This window comes from Triticum aestivum, chromosome 4B, assembly GCF_018294505.1.
Source record: "Triticum aestivum cultivar Chinese Spring chromosome 4B, IWGSC CS RefSeq v2.1, whole genome shotgun sequence".
Taxonomy (NCBI): Eukaryota; Viridiplantae; Streptophyta; class Magnoliopsida; order Poales; family Poaceae; genus Triticum; species Triticum aestivum.
In genome coordinates, this window is record NC_057804.1 from 177,690,335 (window position 1) to 177,711,188 (window position 20,854).

The window sequence follows — 20,854 nt, forward strand, 5'->3', positions numbered from 1 at the left end:
CATCACAATTCTAAATTTGCACCGAAAGCACATGAGGGTTTTATGCTTGGTTACGGAAAGGACTCGCACAGCTACAGAGTCTTCAACAACGTTCTTCACAAAGTTGTTGAAACTGTACATGTGTAGTTCGATGAAACTAATGGCTCGCAAAGAGAGCACCTACCTTCTGTGATAGATGAAGCAGCACCTGAGGAATCTATCAAGTTCAAGGCTACTGAGGATGTCATTCCTACCGAAGAATCTGCTGAAGAATTCATTCCAGAACGTGAAGAACGTCGAGCTGGTGCACCTGAAGAAAATGGTGCTGAGGAAAATGGTCCTGAAGAAAATGCAGATCAAATTCCTCGATGACAACCCGCTCATCCTCGTGTTGCAAACAAAGTGCAAATTGAGAGAATCATCAATGACATTGAGGCACCAGGTCCTCTCACATGCTGAAAAGCTTCACATTTGTCTAACTTTTATGGGCAGTTTGCTTTTGTCTCTATCACAGAGCCCACTAAGGTAGATGAAGCATTTCTGGAGCCTGAGTAGATTCAAGCTATGAAGAAGAATTACATCAGTTCGAGCTCAACAACGTCTGGGAATTGGTCAAATGTCCAGATCCTTGCAAGCACAATATCATTGGCATAAAGTGGATCTACCGCAACAAGCAATATGAAAATGTCCTTGTGGTGAGGAATAAGGCACGGCTTGTAGCTCAAGGCTACACACAGGTTGAAGGAATTGATTTCGATGAAACTTTTGCACCTGTTGCTAGACTTGAGGCTATTCGCATATTACTTGCTTATGCTAACCATCATGATATCATCTTACAACGAATGGATGTGACAAGTGCATTCCTTAATCGTAAGCTTGAGGAAGAAGTATATGTTCCTCAACCCCCCAGGTTTTGAAGATCCAAAGAATCTTGACAAAGTCTTCAGACTCAATAAGGCCCTATATGGCCTCAAGCAGGCCCCTCGGGCGTGGTATGATACTTTGAAGGAATTCCTCATGAAGAAAGGCTTCAAACCCGGTTCACTCGACCCAACTCTTTCAACTGAATCTTATGATGGTGAATTGTTTGTGTGCCAAATTTATGTTGATGATATCATTTTTGGCTGTACTGACCAACGTTACACTAATGAATTTTCCTATATGATGAGTGAAGAATATCAAATGTCTATGATGGGAGAATTGAAATTCTTTTTAGGTATTCAAATTCGTCAACAGCGCAATGGCATATTCATATCTCAGGAGAAATACCTCAAAGATGTATTGAGGAAATTCGGCATGCAAGATTGCAAAGGGGTCAAAATTCCAATGCCCACAAATGGCCATCTATGTGCTGATGAAAATGGTAAAAACTTCGATCAAAAGGTATACCACTCCATGATTGGCTCTTTATTGTACCTATGTGCATCTAGGCCGGATATTATGCTTAGTGTTTTCATGTGTGCCTGATTTCAAGCTACACCAAAGGAATCACACCATAAGGCTGTGAAGCATATTCTTTGATATCTAGCTCACACACCAACACTTGGATTATGGTATCCCAAGGGCTCTTCTTTTCATCTCATTGGATATTCAGACTCTGACTATGCTGGTGATCGTGTGGACCGCAAGTCAATGTCAGGCACATGCCATTTCCTTGAATGATCTTTTGTCTGTTGGTCCTCGAATAAACAAAACTGCGTTTCACTCTCCACTGTAGAAGCTGAGTACATTGCTGCTGGATCGTGCTTTGCTCAATTACTATGGATGAAGCAAACACTCAAGGACTATGGCATCAACATGAAGAATGTGCCTCTCTACTACGACAATGAGAGCGCTGTCAAGATTGCTCATAACCCAGTTCAGCACTTGAAGACAAAGCACATCCAGATTCGTCATCATTTTCTTCATGATCATCTGTTGAAGGGCAACATATCCATCGACCACTCAAGCACTGAAGACCAGTTGGCCGATATCTTCACTAAGCCCTTGGATGAGAAGAGATTTAGAAAGTTGTAGTGTGAGCTAAATATCCTAGAACCTTTGAATGTTCTCTGAAAAGGACACACATCCTAACACTTATGCTGACTTGATGACTTAGATGTGCAACACACAAAGTAACGTTTTTCATCAATTAGTGAAGACTAACCTTCTAAGTGTGAAGAAATTAATGAAGAAATTGATTCTCAGAGGCCTACAAAAATTGTACGCGATGTTTGAAATCAGCTTTCTTATACGGTGGGTTACCCCACCAACCAAAGTTGAAAATCTTCGATTTGAGTTTTTCTTTGTTTTTGAAATTCCTCAGTTTTTCAAATTCTTCAAATTTGCATTGTCTTCACTCATTCCATCGTTGTTCTTCATTTGAATATACATATATATATATACATATATATATATATATATATATATGAGTTTATGTCCTCTACAGCATTCACTTATTGCTAATTCTTCAAGTTGATTTTTCTACTAAGTGAATGTGATCGGACCCTTCCCCCTTTATGCTAAACTCAACCCAGTCTGTTCAAAAATTCTTCATGTGCGTTCTATTTGAAACTCGTTCAAAATCTTCACTGTGTCCTTGTTAGCTGAAGAATTTGCGAACGGAAATTTTAACTTATCTTATCTAAATTTTCAGCTTTGCCGCTCAAACAGTTCCGCATCCCACGATAATACTTATCTATTCACCCACGATCTCACACGATCGCCACCTCTCAGTACGTGGGTGACACATGTCAAGTGAATGAGAAGGGTCAGGGGCACGTTCATCCAATTTCCTCGGGCGTACAGTTTTTCACTCCAACTATAAATACCCCCTCCCCTTCCTCACTTCATTTTTACTCCGCACGTTCTCAATCCCACTCGTGCTTCTCAAACCCTAGCACCGCCGCTACTTCATCGTCGACGGTGAGGAAGAGCTTCACTGCCTCAACCTCGTCGCTGTCCTACTCGCGCTGGTTGCGGATTTTCTTCACTCCGCCACCGCCGTAGCTGTCTTCCTCTGCCGAGTTAGGGTGTGGAAGATCTGAACTAACGAACTTCACAGCTACACTTCCCAGTTCATCGTGTTCTTCATCAAGGGTAATTAAAAGTTACTTTTACTTCCCTCTTTGATTCAAATGTTTTCTTGAAAATCTTCAAAGGTGTTTATTCTTCAAATCTTCACATAATGAACACCTCACATGTCATCTGCTCTTGATTTGTTTCTCTAAGCAATGATTTTCTTCAAGATTCCTCAATTGTGTGGATCTTCGATCCATACAACTCTGGAACCTAAGACAAAGAACGCTTAGTGAAATTCTTCAAGACTCATCTGGTCAAATTCCTCAAACTTATTCTTTTTGAAAAACCTTCTGAGAACGCATATGACCTCTCCAAATTCCTCGCAACTATACTCTGTTCACAGGTACTCATGTCTGTTGCAGAAACACTAGGTTGTCATCAACTTAACTCATTTGCAGCGTTCCTCGAAGAAAAGTTGCACACCTCTTCAGAAACTTCAGTTGTTCATATTCCTCAGCAGAAGAAAATGGCTGACGGTAAGAAGCCACAGAAGGGTGGAAAGAGGCCTGAGGTCAACACAACAATTGAGATCACTGATGATATTTATTATAGCTCGCCAAACAGGCCGGCCCGGCCCGGCACGGCACGGCCCATCCTAATCGTGCCTGACACGGCCCGGCCCGCCAAGGCATGATTATTATACAGGCCGTGCCGTGCCGGCCCGCGTGTGGCAGCCTGCAGCCTAGGCACGGCCCAATTAGTATACGGGCCGGCACGTTGGCCCGTTTAGCATGGTGGGCTGCATAATTTTAGCCTGTTATTTGACGCACTGAGCGTTTTTAGCCTTTTTTTACATGTTGGGCCATATATATGTATAAAAAAAATAAAATAAACGTAATCAGACCATGCCGTGCCGGCCCGCGTGCCCAGCCTCCAGGCCCAGGCACGGCCCAGGGCATGCTGCGTGCCTGGCCCGGCCCGTTTAGCCTGTGTCGTGCCTGGCCCAAGGCGGGCCGTGTCGGCGTGCTCACGGGCCGGCCCGAAAAAACCAGCCCATTTGGCTAGCTATAATATTTATGCTGGATACTATACACCCCCTGAGGAAGATAAAAATCAGCGCAAGGTGCGCATTCAAAATATTGAGAGGAGATGGGCACGGGAATGGAGGGAGTACAGATATGTTACTCCCAAGTATATGAAGAAATTTCGCTCTCAACCCTCCATGCCCAAAACCTTCGTTGGCACCTGGCCAATTGGCAGATCCCACCAGTCTCAAGTGCGGTGAGGATTATCTTGATGAATGGGCAAAGCGCCAGGCCAAACTGGCCAAACAGGCAAAGGAAGCAGTGAGGAAATTTAATGAAGACGCTGCTGCTGCTACCACTGCTGAGGCCTTTGCAAGCAAGCCGAATAAGGCCATGCCTAAGAAGCCGGCTCACAAGCCAAGTGCTTCTCCCTCAATGCCCTCACGGCCCAGTTCCTCAGCAATGCCCTCACGGCTAATTCCTCAATCTGCTCCTCCTTCAAAGTCCTCAGCTCCTCCAACAAAGTCCTCAGCTCCTCTGACAAAGTCCTCAGCTGCTCCAACTAAATCCTCTGCACTTGTGCATCTCGCCACGTGCCAAAGGACTATAGGCATCTCAATTGCCTTGGGAGCGTCTGTAAGTTCCTCAGCCGCACCAAATTCCTCAACTGGCCCCTCTCTGCTGAAGAAAAAGGCCACTGCTGGATGAGGCCCTCGACCAAGTCCTCACAAGAAGCAGGTCACCTCTCAAGTGCCCTCTGATGATGATGAGGCTGATGATGAAGAACTTGCCAAAATCATCAGAGACAGGCAGGCCAGGGCCGCTAGAGCCAAAGGCAGCAATGTGCTAATTCTACTGGATCCGAAGTTGATCCTAGATTTCATCGATTTATGGCACAAGGACGCAAACACGCCTTTGCCGGAGATGAAGGTCACTCCTGGTCAAAGTCATGTTTTGACTGCCTTCATTGAAGAAGAAAAATGGAAATTTGAAGAAGGAAGAAGGGTGAAGAAAGCATAGTACAAGAAGCAGCGCTACCTAAAGGACAATGTCCTTAGTCTTTCCCCTGAACAACTTGTTGCCTTACAAGCTGACATCAAGCAACTGAGTGATGAATTTGATCGCTACTATGCTGACTGGCTTGGAGCCAAAGTCTAATTTGTGAAGATTACTGATAAATTCACTTCAAATGTTGCAGCCCCAACGCAACAAGAAAATCCTCAGGCTGAAGCATCTGCAAAGCCTACTAGAGAACATGCCAGCACCGCTGATGACAATCAGGCTGCTGAAGAAAATGAAAGTACCAGGGCTGATGACTGCATTCCAGCCGCTGAAGAAATTGCCGTGGCATCCACTAGTGGTGCCCTGAAGAAAATGAAGAAGTCAAGGCAACTACATCTGTTGTGCCTAAAGAAAATGAACCAAATGACTCTGCTCCTCCTGCGCCTACACCAACTCCGATCCTTCCATCTGCATCAGATGTGAAGAAGACCAAGGCTGCAGAGTGTGCTACCGTGAAGAAAAGGAAGGCATCAACTTCATTAGATTCTTTAGCTCCAAAGAAGATGAAGCCTTTGACAAGCTCATTTGCAAATCCCATTGATGTTTTTCCTCTCTCATCTATGCCCTCAAAGGACCTTGTTCATTTTGATGAAGATTATGTGATTCCAAGTGAATCCGATGAAGAGAATCCTTCTACTGCTTCGTCAGAGCAGTTGGATGAAGAAATTGAAGTGGATGCAATCCCTTCAACACCAGTTGTCTCCTCGCCTATGCCTCAGTTCACTGCTGAAGAGGCCGGCGTTGAAGAAATGGAAGATGAGGATGTGGACATTGGCTATACCACACCCGTGTTGAATGATGACTTTTGGGAAAGTCAGCACCCCAGCTCTCCAATGTTCACTCCACTTCAATCAATTCCTCAGTCCCCTACTGCTACTGAAGTACAAATGGGATCTGAAGAACCTCATGCAACCCCATCTGTCCATGAAGAAATTCCAGCCACTAGTGCTGATGAAAATGTTAATGAAGAATTGAAGACCCAGGCTGCAGCTGAAGAAGAGCCTGAAATTCCTCTATCTGTGGATTCTGAGATTGTGATTCCTGAGGTGGTGATGCAATTGACTGATACTCCTCAGCCCAAGCCAAAGGATCCCTTCTCAAAGAAGTAGAAATTCAAGGCTGATGACTTCTTTGGTGAGCATGTTTTCTTCACTGAATTCAATCCTTATGACTCTGCTCGTCTTAGAAGGAATTATTTTTGGACTGCCAGCCAGGCTAACTTCTAGTCTTCACTGCTTTTCAACAAGGACAAAGTCTTCGACTACGAGCATATTCCTCACGTGGATATGGAATCAATGCCATGCTTCTCTCAGGTCCTTAGTGTGCTTCATGATGCAGGACTGCTCAACTTTTGCTCTAACATTGTTGATTGGAATGAAGAGCTTATTCTTCAGTTCTACGCAACGCTGCACGTCATAGGTGATGCTTATGATATCAACACTTGGGTGTTGGACTGGATGACCGAAAACACTCATTACAAGGCACCGGCCTCTGAATTACTTCATGCCCTGTCAATCAGTCCTCCACCTGAAGGTTCTCGTTGTTTGTACCAAGAACCTGAACTTACTGCTCATTACATGCAAGTGCTAATGAAGCCTCTGAAGCCCGGTCAAGCCCCAAGGACAAAATTCCTTGTGAAGGAATTGATGTATGTGCCAAGAACCGTCTATCGCATTCTGACGAAGACTTTGAGTCCTATCAAAGGCCACGACTCATCTGATGAGGAAATTGTTGGCATCATGAAGAATCTGCTATTCAACATCATGCATGGCATCCCTGTCAATTATCATGATTTCTTCATGAGGACTCTGGCAAATGTTGCACTTCGTCCGTTTGAGCTGAAGCCTTATCCCCGTTGGATTATGAGATTCCTCAGATCAAGGTCTTCACTCACCTACAAAGCTGACTTTCAGAATCACGTCAGCTACTTGCCCCCAATTGAAGTCCTCAAGCGGACACATTCCTCAGCTGATGAGAAGGGCAAGGCACCCACCATTGTCGATGAAGGTAGTCGTCCATTGGATGGTCAGTTTCGCAAAGCTGCATCTTATTCCACCAATGATGACTCTGCCACTCATGATTCTGCTACCAATGCACCCAAGTCAAATCCTCAAGCCACTTCTCCTCGTGTGATGTCTGACCGTGAGCTGCTTCTTAGTCTTCACCAGAAGGTGGACCAAAACCACAAATGGGTTAAGTGTCAGTTTGGTTCTATTCTTCACAACATGACTGCTACACATAATGTAGTGAAGAAAAAACATTACTACCTCCATGAAGTCTTCGATCGCACCCGGGCTATTCTGTCACATCTCTATGGTGAAGAAGATCTGAAGCAAATGGGTTTCAAGGAAGATTTTGACTGGTCTGCTCCTCCACAGAAGAAATACAAGAAGGTCAATGTTCCTTCCTTTGTAGCCAGTTCGTTTTCTTCATCACACGACACGGACGAGTATGAAGACTTGGACGACACTGCGGCAGGCCCTACAACGACGCACGACCCCAACAATGCTGGCGCTCCTCCATCATCATGATATTCTTCAGGGGCGTTAGTCCTCGTTTTCAACCCTTTTGGTCATTCGATGACAAAGTGGGAGAAATTTGAGTTAGTCCTTCAAGCGGGTCTATCTTATATGGGCGTTTTTTGCTATGTTAGAGCTCTCATTCTTTTGATGACTTTGTTGAATCGAGTTGTAATCTTAAACTCTATGGTGACCTAATACTTTTGCTGAGTTCTTCTTCATGCTTATTCCTCGTTAATATCAATGCATGCATGCTGAATTACATCAGTCACCATATTTCATCATGCATTTCAAATTCTTCATATTCTATGTCAAATGCGTGTATGAATTACAAGATATAGGGGGGGGGTCTGCATGATTATACTCTTCAAGTGTGCATTGCTTCAAAAGCAAATTCCTCACTATGCACATCTTCAGGGGGAGTTCTTCTATATCTCGCAATCAAATTCCTCAATATCAGTATTTACACTTCATATGTTTATCCCCGTTGAAAACTTAACCTATATTGTCATCAATCACCAAAAAGGGGGAGATTGTAAGTGCATCTAGTGCCCCTTAGTGATTTTGGTGTATTGAAGACTTATAGGTTAAGGGACTGATGCGTTTATGAGTGTACACAGGTCTATAAGTCTATGAGGAGTTTGATATTTATAGACAAAGTCGACCCCTAAAAATGAAGTTCTTCGACTGAAGACTTTGTACTTCTGAAGACTTTGGAAGTGAAGAAATCGGTGTGACCTTGAAGACTTGGCAATCATTCGAGGAACATGAAGCGTTAAGACTTTGTTTTCTTAGTTTTATTTTCTCTTTCTTGAGTCATAGGAAATGCCGTACTGATAAAGGGGTTCGAGGAAATATTAAGGAAAAATTTCCATATGATGCTCAACTCAAAATCCTACAGCTACTAATCCCTTCGAGTGAAGCCATTGGAAATCTCATACAGTTCAGTCAATTTCTTCAGTGACAGAGACGAGGTTCTTCTGGTCGCTGAGGAATTTGTTCTGACTAAGGAGTTAGGAATTCGCCAGTGTGGATTGTCTACACAGTGAGGAACATGATAGCCCTGAGGAATTTGAGAGTCAAAATTCCGACCGTTGCTGTGCTATGCGCCAGCTGTCCCAAAATATCTACCCACCTAACGGTCATATCATTGAAGGGCATTTATGTCTTATCATGTGGGGCTGTTCCCTAGGCTATAAGTAGCCGCCCCCTACAACCACTAGTTGGTTGGATGCTCCGAGAGAAACTGACACTTTTCATTTGAGAGCATCCCATCCTCCGAGGACTTTGAGCGAAAATCATCGAGTGAGGAAAACCCAAACCCAAACACCTTCAAACCCAAAGTGATTGAGCATCACTGAAGAGATTGATCCTGCGTGGATCCGATGCTTATTACCTTTGAAGACGGTGCTTCTTCCAGATGGTTAGGCATCATGGTCTAGAGCATCCAAGAGGAATTGTGGATCGCCGAGTGACCTAGTCTGTGAAGATTTGGAATTCACCTGAAGACTTACCACGAGTGATTGGGCGAGATCTGTGTGACCTTAGCTCAAGGAGAATACGGTGAGGACTGTGTGTCCGGGACTGTGTGTCCTCAGGTTTAAATACCTAGCCGCTCCAACCAGACGTACAACTAAGACATCAGTTGGAACTGGTCTACCAAATCATTGTCTTCACCAAGCTTACTGGTTCTATTTCCTCAACTCTTTCATTTCCTCATTTCAGTTGGTGTGTGCCTGTTCATTTCTGTTTGAAGATATTGACTGAATACTTTCTCAATCTCCTCAGTTCAATTTCTTCAGTCTGTCCGTCTTCATCCTGTGTTATCCTGTGTTTACGCTTTCTGTACTCTGTGCTTGTCTTTATTTGATCATGATGACTATGCTTGTGTTATGTTATGTTTACTTTTGAGTACTTATTCCGCTGCAAGTAGTTCTTCGCTAAGGAACTTCCTCACCAGCAAATTCCTCAGTGAAGAATTCGAAAAAATCGCCTATTCACCCCCCCCCCTCTAGTCGATATAACGCACTTTCACCCCCCTCATGCTAGCCAAAATTCCTTGCACCAAGTAGAGATACTACTTGTGCTTCCAAATATCCTTAAACCCAGTTTTTGCCATGAGAGTCCACCATACCTACCTATGGATTGAGTAAGATCCTTCAAGTAAGTTGTCATGTTGCAAGCAATAAAAATTGCTCTCTAAATGTGTATGACTTACTAGTGCGGAGAAAATAAGCTTTATACGATCGTGTGATATGAAAGTAATAAAAGCGATGGATTGCATAATAAAGGTTCATATCACAAGTGCCAATATAAAGTGACGTTCTTTTGCATTAAGATTTTGTGCATCCAACCCTAAAAGCACGTGACAACCTTTGCTTCCCTCTGCGAAGGGCCTATCTTTTACTTTATGTTTTTACTTTATGCTTGAGTCAAGGTGATTTTCACCTTTCCCTTTTTCATTTTATTCTTTGGCAGGCTCCTCGTGTTTGAAAGATTCTGATATATATATATATATATATATATATATATATATATATATATATATATATATATATATATATATATATATATATATCCCATTGGATGTAAGTTAGCATGGATTATTATTGTTGACATCACCCAAAGGTGAATACGTTGGGAGGCAACACAATAGGCCCCTATCTTTTTCAGTGTCCGGTTGAAACTCCATAACCACAAGTATTGCGTGAGTGTTAGCAATTGTAGAAGACTATAAGATGGTTGAGTATGTGGACTTGCATAAAAGCTCTATTCTTGACTCTTTCTGATGTTATGACAAATTGCAATTGCTTCAATGACTGAGATTATAGTTTGTTAGTTCCCAATGAAGTTTCTGAACCATACATGACATTGTGAATTGATTGTTACTTGAGCATAGGAATCATATGATTAAATCTATATATGTTGTTGTTATAAGAATGATCATGATTCCCTCATGTCCGTATTCTATTTTCTATCGACACCTCTATCTCTAAACATGTGGACATATTTTTCGATTTCGGCTTCCGCTTGAGGACAAGCGAGGCCTAAGCTTGGGGGAGTTGATACACATTATGTCAATATTTATTGCATTATGGGCTGTTATTACACATTATGTCTCAATACTTATGGCTATTCTCTCTTATTTTACAAGGTTTATCATGAAGAGGGGCAATGCCGGCAGCTAGGATTCTGGCTGGAAAAGGAGCAAATATTGGAAACCTATTCTGCACAAGTCCAAAAATCCTGAAACTCCAAGAATTATTGAGCAAAGAAAACACTAGAGGGGACCCACACCCTGCCTAGGAGGGTGGGGGGCGCGCCCACCCCTACTGGGCGCCCCCCTGTCTCCTGGGCCACTGGTGGCCTTCCGGTGCCCATCTTCTGCTATATGAAGGCTTTTACCCTGAAAAAAATCATAAGCAAGCTTACGGGATGAAACTCCGCCGCCACGCGGCAGAACCTGGGCGGAACCAATCTAGGGCTCCGGCGGAGCTGTTCTGCCGGGGAAACTTCCCTCCAGGAGGGGGAAATCATCACCATCGTCATCACCAACGGTCCTCTCATTGGGAGGGGGTCAATCTCCATCAACATCTTCACCAGCACCATATCCTCTCAAAACCCTAGTTCATCTCTTGTATCCATTATTGTATCAAAACCACAAATTGGTACCTGTGGGTTGCTAGTAGTGTTGATTACTCCTTGTAGTTGATGCTAATTGGTTTACTTGGTGGAAGATCATATGTTCATATCCTTAATGCATATTAATACTCCTCTGATCATGAACATGAATATGCTTTGTGAGTAGTTACATTTGTTCCTGAGGACATGGGTGAAGTCTTGCTATTAGTAGTCATGTGAATTTGGTATTCGTTCGATATTTTGATGAGATGTATGTTGTCTCTCCTCTAGTGGTGTTATGTGAACGTCGACTACATGACACTTCACCATTCTTTGGGCCTAGAGGAAGGCATTGGGAAGTAATAAGTAGATGATGGGTTGCTAGAGTGACAGAAGCTTAAACCCTAGTTCATGCGTTGCTTTGTAAGGGGCTGATTTGGATATATATGTCTAATGTTGTGGTTACGTTTACCTTAATACTTCTTTTGTAGTTGTGGATGCTTGCAATAGGGGTTAATCATAAGTGGGATGCTTGTCCAAGTAAGGGTAGCACCCAAGCATCGGTCCACCCACATATCAAATTATCAAAGTACCGAACGCGAATCATATGAGCGTGATGAAAACTAGCTTGACGATAATTCCCATGTGTCCTCGGGAGCTCTTTTCTCATTATAAAAAATTTTCCAGGCTTGCCCTTTGCTACAAAAAGGATTGGGCCACCTTGCTGCACTTTATTTACTTTCATTGATTGTTACCCGTTACAAATTATCTTATCACAAAACTATCTGTTACCTACAATTTCAGTGCTTGCAGAGAAAACCTTACTGAAAACCGCTTGTCATTTCCTTCTACTCCTCGTTGGGTTTGACACTCTAACTTATCAGAAGGACTACGATAGAGCCCCTATACTTGTGGGTTATCAATCCTTCGAATGAACCCATTACAAATCTCATTTCAGTTCAGTCAATTTCTTCAGTGACAGAGGCGAAGATCTTCTGGTCTCTGAGGAATTTGTCCTGACTGAGGAGTTAGGAATTCGCCAGCGCGGATTGCCTACACAGTGAGGAAAATGATAGCCTTGAGGAATTCAAACCTCAATGTATCTGACCGTTGCTGAGCCGCGCGCTAGCCGTTCCAAAATATCTACCACCTAACGGTCATATCATGGAAGGGCATTTATGTCTTATCATGTCAGGCTGCTCCCAAGGCTATAAATAGCCGCCCCCTACAAGCACTAGCTGGTTGGCTACTCCGAGAGAAACTGACACTTGTCAATTGAGAGCATCCCATCCTCCGAGGACTTTGAGCGAAAATCATCAACTGAGGAAAACCCAAATCCCAAACCCAAACCTACAAACCCCAAAGTGATTGAGCATCACTGAAGAGATTGTTCCTGTGTGGAACCGACGCTTGTTACCTTTGAGGGTTGTGTATCCTCCAGACGGTTAGGCGTCATGGTCTGAGCATCCAAGAGGAATTGTGGATTGCCGAGTGACCTAGTCTGTGAAGGTTTGGAAGTCACCTGTGAAGATTTACCACTACTGTTGGCCGAGATTTCCGTGATCTTAGCTCAAGGAGAATACGGTGAGGACTGTGTGTCCGGGACTGTGTGTCCTCGAGTTTAAATTCTCAGCCGCTCCAACCAAACGTATAACTGTCACAGCAGTTGGAACTGGTCGAACAAATCATTATCTTCACCAAGCCAACTGGTTCTATTTCCTCAACCCTTTCATTTCCTCAGTTATGTGTTGATGTACCTGATCATTACTACTTGAAGACATTGACTGAAGACTTTATCTATTTCCTCAATCCTAATTCTTCAGTCTGTTTGTCTTCATCCTGCTTATCCTGTGTTTACGCTTTCTTTACTCAGTGCTTGTCTTTCATTTCATCATGATGACTAGGCTGTTACTCTGTTTTGCTTATACCTGAGTACTTATTCCGCTGCATGTAGTTCTTCACTTAGGAATTTCCTCACCTTGAAATTCCTCATAGAAGTTTTCTTAAAAATCGCCTATTCACCCCCCCCCCTCTAGTCGACGTAACGCACTTTCATTGATCCATAAGCCGAAGTGTGGAGGGATGCGGAGGATTGCCTCACACACGACGATAAACGCCGAGATGTGGAGGAAGGAATTCGGGGTCAGATCATGGAAATCCAGCTCGTAGTAGTACATGAGACCTCAGACGAAGGGATGAAGGGAGAACCCAAGTCGTCGAAGGAAGTGGGGGATAAAACCACCCTCTCACCGGGCTCCGGGGTGGGGATGACCTGCCCTGGGGTTGAAAGCCTGTGTTTAATCTCCACCGTCAAGTACCTCGCTTCACATAGATCCTGGATGTTATTCTCTGTTGCGGAGGAGGCCTTCCACTTGCCCTAAAAGCCGGATCCGGACATTGTTGCAGAAGTTGGGGGGAAGGGAAAGTTTAGAACTTGGGTGCTGGAGCTCGGAGAACTCAAAGTCAGAGGAAGAAGAAGGCGTGAGGTGAACAGATGGGTATTTGTCCTGTTATAGAGGTAGCGAATATCAAGCGCCCCCTCGTAAGCTTTAAACCTCACCTATTCCCAAGGAGATGTGCGAACGGCATGGTTGGATTACCCAAACCCGCATTGATGAGAATCCCGTGATAAGGGGACATGATCTCTGCTTTGACAAGATGTGTCAATGGCTGTGCCCCGAAACGCTAAACGGGGCTGTAAAATGGTTCAGAATAATAACAAGGCGAGAACATAACGTCTCCCTGAAAAATTTGCCCGTCGACATGGCTTACTTTAAGTATTGTTTCCTTTTACAGATTAGGGTATTACGTGTTAAGCAGGGCCTGATACAACACTTTTGTGTGGAAGACTACTTTGGAATATTCGGAGGAGGAACCCGCCTTGCAATGCCGAAGATAGTATGCACGATGGATACATCATCATTGAAGCCCAGTCCAGGGGCCACTGAGGGAATCCTGGACTAAGCGGTCCTCAGGCGTCCGTGCTATGTGATATGGGCCGGACTAATGGGCCGTGAAGATACAAAATCAAAGACCTTCCCTCATGTCTGGAGGGGACTCTCCTTTGCGTGGATGGAAAGCTTGGCGTTCAGATCATGCATCTTCCTTTCTTTGTAAACCGACTCTGTACAACCCTAGATCCCTCCGGTGTCTATATAGACCGGAGGGTTAGTTCGTAGAGGCGATCATAATCATACAGGCTAGATATCTAGGGTTTTAGCCATTACGATCTCGAGGTAGATCAACTCTTGTAACCCCTATACTCATCAAAGTCAATCAAGTAGGAAGTAGGGTATTACCTCCACTAAGAGGGCCCGAACATGGGTAAACATTGTGTCCCACTGTCTCCTGTTACCTTCGATCCTTAGATGCATAGTTCGGGACCCCCTACCCGAGATTTGCCGGTTTTGACACCGACACGGACCCTACGGGTTCGAGGACTATGTAGACATGACCGAGACACATCTCTGGTCAATTACCAATAGAGGAACCTGGATGTTCATATTGGCTCCTACATATTCTACGAAGATCTTTATCGGTCAAACCGCATAACAACGTACGTTGTTCCCTTTGTCATCGGTATGCTACTTGCCCGAGATTCGATCATTGATATCATCATACCTAGTTTAATCTCATTATCAGCAAGTCTCTTTACTCATTCCGTAGTACTTCATCCCGCCACTAACTCATTAGTCACATTGCTTGCAAGGCTTATAGTGATGAGCATTACCGAGAGGGCCCAGAGATACCTCTCCGAAAAACGGAGTGACAAATCCTAATCTCGATCTGTGCCAACCCAACAAACACCTTCGGAGACACCTGTAGAGCATCTTTATAATCACCCAGTTACGCTGTGATGTTTGATAGCACACAAGGCGTTCCTCCGGTATTCTGGATTTGCATAATCTCATAGTCTGAGGAACATGTATAAGTCATGAAGAAAGTAGTAGGAATGAAACTGTAATGATCATAATGCTAAGCTAACGGATGGGTCATGTCCATCACATCATCCTCCTAATGATGTGATCCCATTCATCAAATGACAACACATGTCTATGGTTAGGAAACTTAACCAACTTTGATTAACGAGCTAGTCAAGTAGAGGCATACTAGGGACACTATGTTTTGTCTATGTATTCACACATGTACTAGGTTTCTGGTTAATACAATTCTAGCATGAATAATAAAAATTTATCATGAAATAAGGAAATAAATAATAACTTTATTATTGCCTCTAGGGCATATTTCCTTCACATTGGGTCCTTGTCGTGACTACGTGGAGCCGGCTGGGTGTGGAAATTTTCCCGCACTGGCCTATCACACCCTCTTGGAGGTCGGACGGGCACGCCGGCAGTTAGTTCATCATCGAACTCCATCAGCAGACGTCTGCGTTGATAAGTCTTTGGTGCACTATGGTGCCATTCTTCAAGATCTTGTTTGGCCGAGAGTATTTTGACCCACTTGTCGTTTAGTGCATCTTCATTGGCCTACAGTTGTTGCTGCTTCTACTTCATGCTCCAGGCGGTGGCTACGAGGTGCCGCCAGAAGCGTTCCTGCTTGACACGGTCTTCGGGGACTATGAAGTCCTCAATACTGAGGCTCTCGTCTTCCTGGGATTCCAGCATGTAATTGTCATCGGCCCCTTCAAAGAGGTCGTCGGGGTCTAGGTCCTCGAGGATTCCTTCTGGAGTAGCGTGATGCTCTAGGGAGGCTTCAAGATCTTCCCCTGGGTCGTCGGCTTCATCTGCTGCCATGCCGCCATTATCGACAGTGGCGTTGTTCCCGCTAGGCTCCCAGTTGGTGCCTCGTCCATGGAGGCATTAATGTATGGAGGGGTTTCTAGGGTTGTTAACCATATACACATCGTAAGTAGATGTTGCAGTCCACTTACCGGTGTTTATCAACAGGTTGGGTGTTTTTGGTGGGGCCATCGGCATCTTCATCCATGTCTGTGGCATCGTCGTAGTCTAGTACATCGCTTAAGTCATTGACCATGACGACTAGATGGGTGGCGGGTGGGACGTAAATTTCCCGATCATCGGCTTTAAGTTCAATCTTGTCAAAAATTGAGGTTTGATCGTCCAAGATTGACAAACTCTGGATATGGTCAAGCATCTCATTCAAGTGAGATAACTCCTTAGAGTTAATGGCCTAGCTATAGGCGGGGCTAACTTGAAGTACGCCCAGTGTATGACTCAGCATGTTTTGAGAGTGGTGAGGATCCGAGGAAAATTCCAGATCCTGCGCCAGGGTCGGTTCTAAATCCAACGTGGCTTCCAAGGTGTGGATCGGACTAGTGTCTGGGCCGAGAGTCGAGGTGAGATCGCCTAGGGTCATCATGCTAGGCTCTTCCCGCGGTGCCAAGGGGCCTGGTCCAACGTCCTAGGAGGAGATTGGTTCCAGAGTCGAGCCTCCGATGTATGGTAGATCTTCAACCCGGCCCGGTGTCCAGCCTGATAGAACAAGCTTGCTGCAGGAATCCGCAGTGTGCTCCAGGCCCCTAAAGGTTACGATCTGATGTGGGGATTAGTTCTCGATGGAGGCCAGATGGCTTGTCGAGTCGATGCAAAAGATCATGCCACCGAATAGAAAAGGTTGGCCAGGGACGTAAACATCTTTGTGGTTGGTGCCGCAGTTGATCAACAGATGAGCCATTGATCCTTCTGGCGATCATACAAAAGAACTCTCAATGAAAGCACCGGTGTCAGTGTGAAATCTGGTGGACCTTGGGGTAGGGGTCCCGAGTTGAGGATATCGGGACGGTGGTAACAGGAACAACGGAGATTATGTTTACCCAGGTTCGGGCGCTCTTGATGGAGGTAAACCCTATGTCCTGCTCTTGTTTGTATTGATGGAGATGTATCAAGTATAGAGTTTATCTACCTCGAGATCGTGAGTTGTGTTATACCTCTAGGGCTAGGTGAATGTAATTGTGATTCGGTTCCCTCCACGGGCTAAACCCCTTGCCTTATATACACGCCAGGCAGGGTATCTAGGGTTACATGGTCGGTATCCTCCGGGTCTCATGGAGGTGGCAGGGGATATCTTGGAGTATACATCAAGTCTTCGGCAGGTACAATCTTGATCTCATACACGCGTACATCTTTCGGAGTCTTCCTTAATGGGAGCGTGGGTCCATTGGCCCAGCCCAAGGACTATGGGCCGACCACGCTAGTACCCCTAGTCCAGGACACCATTAGTCGTGCTTGGATAGGCGGCCATGACTATTTTTATAGGGCACCAGGCACGCCGTTGGTACCTCTGTGCATGAGGGACAAGTCTGGGTGCGTGGCTCCGCAGATAGAGTTAAATTTGTGAGAATGAGTATGGCACGAGGATGGTACCAATTGAGTGGACTCTATGTTAGTCGCAGCACGGGAAAAATAGTGATCAGGTGCTTACCCCGGGTACTTGAGGTACTGCGGGTCATGGCTGACATGAAAGTTCCCCGGATCTTGTGGGTAAAGTGTGCATCCTATACATAGTGTAAAACTATTCGAATAGCCTTGTCGATGGTCAAGGACAGTTGGGTGGTGCTGCTTAAATTATGTCCAGATTTTAGAAAAGTTGGGTTAGTAGTATTGTGATGAGACTCATGTGGAAGTCATGATGAGCTTGAGATTGAGTTGTTCATAACTCATTCTCGATGTTGATCTCCGCAACCTCTTAGCACTTCTTGCAGACGCATTCATGATTTTTGAGCAATATTGATCATACTTGCATAAGAAAAACTAGCTTTCCGCAAAATGTCAACTTAGCAATTGAGCCTTGCGTATTATTCTATTATCAATCATGGGTTGCTTGCAAGTACATTCAAAAGTACTAATTGGTTTGTCCCTAGCTATTAACTTGACATGGCATGGAAGAGCAGGAGTTTGAAGAAGAGTTCTTCAATGACAAACATGCGAACTAGGATGCTTTCCCAGTTAGGATGCCTATAGGGTTAGCGCAGATGGCATGGGTCCAACGTATCGACGAAGATTGTGATGTTTTACTTTTTTTACCCTTGAGGATTTATTAATGTAAGACTTGACCATAATGGTCCCATTTATGTAAGACGCTACGTAATGGATGTAAACTCTTGATATTCAGTTTGTTGTGTACAATGAACATTGATCCTTGGGATCACTGTGCACGCACAATTGGTGGCTTCGGTTGTGCAATTCTGGGTCCCCGCGGAGCTAGTATCAGAGCCATACTGACTGTAGGAAGCCTTAGTCAACACGGACATTAGTTAGGATAAAACTATTTTCAAAACTATCTAAACATCTCTCCATTTATGATTTTTCCAAACCTAAGATACATTTCTCCTTATTAACCTCCCCCCTTCAGAAACTTTTGTAAATGGCCGCTGTACTCAAAGACTGCCTGACCATCGGATCCCTCATGCTTCTCGGGGATAGCCTCAAGAAGTGCCAGTTTCACCGAGCCCCAACTTTCACCGACCATGAGCACTAGATCAACGACACCAAGACGGAGTACCATGTGGAAGTAATTGTGGAGGCTAATGACCCTATGATGAGCTGGTTCTTCGAGGGGTGCAGATGGCAACACTGGTCCTCACCATCGATACAGCTGCATTCAAGGCACTAACCCACCTTCAAGACCTTCTTCCCGAGATGGCAGACAAGCCAGCAACCCGCTACTTACAGAAGGAAATATGCCCTAGAGGCAATAATGAAGTTGTTTATTTTATATTTCCTTATATCATGATAAATGTTTATTATTCATGCTAGAATTGTATCAACCGGAAACTTGATACAGTTGTGGATACATAGACAAAACACGTGTCCCTAGTAAGCCTCTACTAGACTAGCTCGTCAATCAAAGATGGTTAAGTTTGCTAACCATAGACATGTGTTGTCATTTGATGAACAGGATAACATCATTAGTAGAATGATGTGATGGACAAGACCCTTCCGTTAGCTTAGCATATTGATCGTTTAGTTTTTTATTGCTATTGCTTTCGTCATGTCAAATACATATTCCTTCGACTATGAGATTATGCAACTCCTGGATATTGGAGGAATGCCTTGTGTGCTATCAAACGTCACAACATAACTGTGTGATTATAAAGATGCTCTACAGGTATCTCCGAAGGTTTTTGTTGGGTTGGCATACATCGAGATGAGGATTTGTCACTCCAAGTATTGGAGAGGTATCTCTGGGCCCTCTCGGTAATGCACCTCATAATAAGCCTTGCTAGCAAATGGCTAATGAGTTAGTAACGGAATGTTGTATTATGGAACAAGTATGGAGAATTTCCGGAAATGAGATTGAATTAGGTATCTAGATACCGACGATCAAATCTCGGGCAAGTAACATACCAATGACAAAGGGAATAATGTATGTTGTCATAATGGTTCGATCGATAAAGATCTTCGTAGAATATGTAGGAGCCAATATGAGCATCCAGGTTCCGCTATTGGTTGTTTACCGGAGAGGTGTCTCTGTCATGTCTACATAGTTCTCGAACCCGTAAGGTCCACACTCTTAACGTTCGATGACGATTTAGTATTATATGAGTTATGTGATTTGGTGACCGAATGTTGTTAGGAGTCCCGGATGAGATCCCGGACACGACTAGGAGTCTCGAAATGGCCGAGAGGTAAAGATTGATATATAGGATGATAGTATTCGGACACCAGAAGTGTTCCGGATTGTATCGGGTATATATCAAAGTAGCGGGGGTTACCAGAACCCCCCCCCCCCCCGTTTCCTTCCTCCCTTCCTCCCTTCCCTTTACCTCTCTGGTGAAATAAGGAAAGGGGGGCCGAATTGGGATAGGGCCCCAAGTAGGATTCCTCCTACTTGGGGCGCCCCATGGCTGCTCCCCTCCCCCTCCCACCTATATATACGTGGGGAGGGGGCGCCTAGAACACACACCAACAATTGTTAGCCGTGTGCGGCGCCCCCTCCACAGTATACGCCTCCGGTCATATCTTCGTAGTGCTTAGGCAAAGCCCTACGTGGATCACTTCACCATCACCGTCACCATGCCGTCGTGCTAACGGAACTCGTCTTCTTCCTCAACACCTTTGCGGGATCAAGAGGATGAGGGATGTCATCGAGCTGAATGGGTGCAGAACTCAGAGGTGCCATACGTTCGGTGCTTGATCGGTCGGATCTAGAAGAAGTTCGACTACATCAACCGCGTTGTCAAACGCTTCCGCTTTTGGTCTATGAGGGTACGTGGACACACTGTCCCCCTCTCATTGCTATGGATCTCCTAGATATATCTTGCGTGAGCGTATGATTTTTTTGAGGTTGCATGCTACGTTTACAAACAGTGGCATCCGAGCCAAGTCTATGCACAGATGATATGCACAAGTAGAACACAAAGAGTTGTGGGCGGTGATCGTCATACTGCTTACCACCAATGTCTTATTTTAATTTGGCGATATTGTTGGATAAAGCGGCCTGAACCAACCTTACATGACCATGTTCATGAGATCGGTTCCACCGACAGATGATATGTCTCCAACGTATCCATAATTTTTCATTGTTCCATGCTATTATATTATCTGTTTTGGATGTTTAATGGGCTTTAATATGCCCTTTTATATTATTTTTGGGACTAACCTATTAATCGGAGGCCCAGTGCCAGTTTCTGCTTCTTGCCTATTTTAGAGTTTTACAGAAAAGGAA